The sequence below is a fragment of the Gossypium arboreum genome, chromosome 12 (genome assembly GCF_025698485.1).
Source record: "Gossypium arboreum isolate Shixiya-1 chromosome 12, ASM2569848v2, whole genome shotgun sequence".
NCBI lineage: Eukaryota > Viridiplantae > Streptophyta > Magnoliopsida > Malvales > Malvaceae > Gossypium > Gossypium arboreum.
The window spans coordinates 43,583,289-43,585,407 of NC_069081.1; the positions used below are offsets into that span (position 1 = coordinate 43,583,289).

Genomic DNA, 2,119 nt, shown 5'->3' on the forward strand with positions numbered 1-2,119 from the left:
CATGGGGTTGAAGATGAGCAAAATTGGCTTTTAATTTTGTATTTTAATTCATTTTACCCTAAATGACCAAAATGCCCTTACTACTAAACTTTCCAAAATTCCTTCCATGTCCTAATTTTTGTCCATAGACTTAGAAATTGGTAAAATTACTCTTTAAGGACCTCTAATTAATAATCTAATTCAATTTTATGCAAAATACTTCTAGAACACAAGTTTTGCAATTTATTCAATTTAGTCCCAAATTTCAAATTAAGCACTTTATGCATAAAATTTCTTCACGAAATTTTCACACAATCATGCAATCATATCATAGACCTTAAAATAATCATAAAATAATTATTTATATCTCGGATTTTGTGGTCACGAAACCACTATTCGACTAGGCCCAAAATCGAGGATATTACAGGTTTCGACTTTTCTTAAACCACAAGATACAAATGGAAAGAAGGTTGAATACTTACCAAGAGATCTACTCATTGAAGAACGTTCCAAATACCTTCCTACCCCATATCCGTTAGAATCCAACTTAAACGTCGAGAAAATAGATCTAAATATTAATTCCCGAATCACTAAAATATGAAGCTTTCGGCTTTTCAGCAAATATTAATCTAAGCTATTACGAGGGTTAGTACACACCTGTTACGGGTTGAAGTTGAAACGTTTCCATAATCAATCACCTACGATAACCACCACCTGTCACTCAAACTCAACTATTCCAATATCAATATATGTAAATCCTAAGCACATCAGTCATACGGAACATAAGGGCATATTCGTCATTTTACCATACAGGGGTATTACGGTCACTTTACCCTACAGGGGCTTTACGGTGTTGTTACCTTTTAGAGGTATTTTAGTCATTTCGTCCTACAAGGGTGTTTTGGTAAATCAACAAACCAAAGGTATTTCAGTAATTTTGTAAACCAATGGTATTTCTATAATTTTTAGAAAGTCAAGGGTATTTCTGTAACTTTGTAAATTAGGGGTATTTTGGTAATTTTACAAATTGAGGGTTTTTCAGTAATTTCACAAACCAAGGGTATTTTAGTAATTTTGTAAATCGAGGTAAAAACAAGAATTACGTAAATCAAGGGTAAAACAAGAATTCTATAAATCAAGGGTAAAATAGTAATTCTATAAATCAAGGGTAAAACAAGAATTCAATAAATCGAGGTAAAACGGTAATTACGTAAGTCGAGGGTAAAACGATAATTATGTAAATTAGGGTAAAACGGTAATTATGTAAATTAGGGTAAAAGCAGTAATTACGTAAGTCGAGGTAAAACGATAATTATGTAAATCGAGGTAAAAGCGGTAATTATGTAAATTAGGGTAAAAGCAGTAATTACGTAAGTCAAGGGTAAAACGATAATTATGTAAATCGAGGGTAAAGCGGTAATTTTGTAAGTCGAGGTAAAACGATAATTATGTAAATCAAGGGTAAAGCGGTAATTATGTAAATTAGGGTAAAAGCAGTAATTACGTAAGTCGAGGTAAAACGATAATTATGTAAATCGAGGGTAAAACGGTAATTATGTAAATTAGGGTAAAGCAGTAATTACGTAAGTCGAGGGTAAAACGATAATTATGTAAATTAGGGTAAAAGCGGTAATTATGTAAATTAGGGGTAAAGCAGTAATTACAGTAAATCGGGGTACTTTAGTAATTTTACAAGTCGAAGGTATTTGGTAAATTTACAAATCGAGGGTATTTCAAATATTTTTACAAACTAAGGGTATTTGGTAATTTTAGTAAACTAAAGTATTCTAAACAGGGATAAGAATACGAATGGGCCTAAAGCCTATTCTCGGCCCAAATGGGCCCACACGCTCGTGTGGCCCTTTTAGCCCAAATCTAGCCACAAATATGAGATTCACCTAGCCTAGCCCAATATTTGCTACACAATCAAATAACTTATCCAATTGGGCCTGTAGGCCCATTAGGCCCACATGACCCCTTTCGGCCCATCGCGGCCCGAAGTAGCCATCCTACAGCTAGAGTAGTAAAAAATACACACCTGATAGGAGACTGGAGTTAATCCACACTCCGAGCACCCTTAGCCGATGCCCAACCCAAACGAGCACGCCATACAGCGAAAGGGATCAGCCAAGAAAGGTAC

At 34.5% G+C, this 2,119-nt stretch overlaps 1 long non-coding RNA gene across 1 annotated transcript; it reads right to left on the minus strand.

Moving 5' to 3' along the window:
- Positions 1–652: 652 nt before the first annotated feature.
- On the minus strand, positions 653–2,119 carry LOC128285323 (uncharacterized). Its single transcript, XR_008275826.1, has 2 exons — positions 2,018–2,119; positions 653–693 (listed from the first exon to the last, which is right to left on the minus strand). It is a non-coding gene; the product is annotated as an uncharacterized LOC128285323 (long non-coding RNA).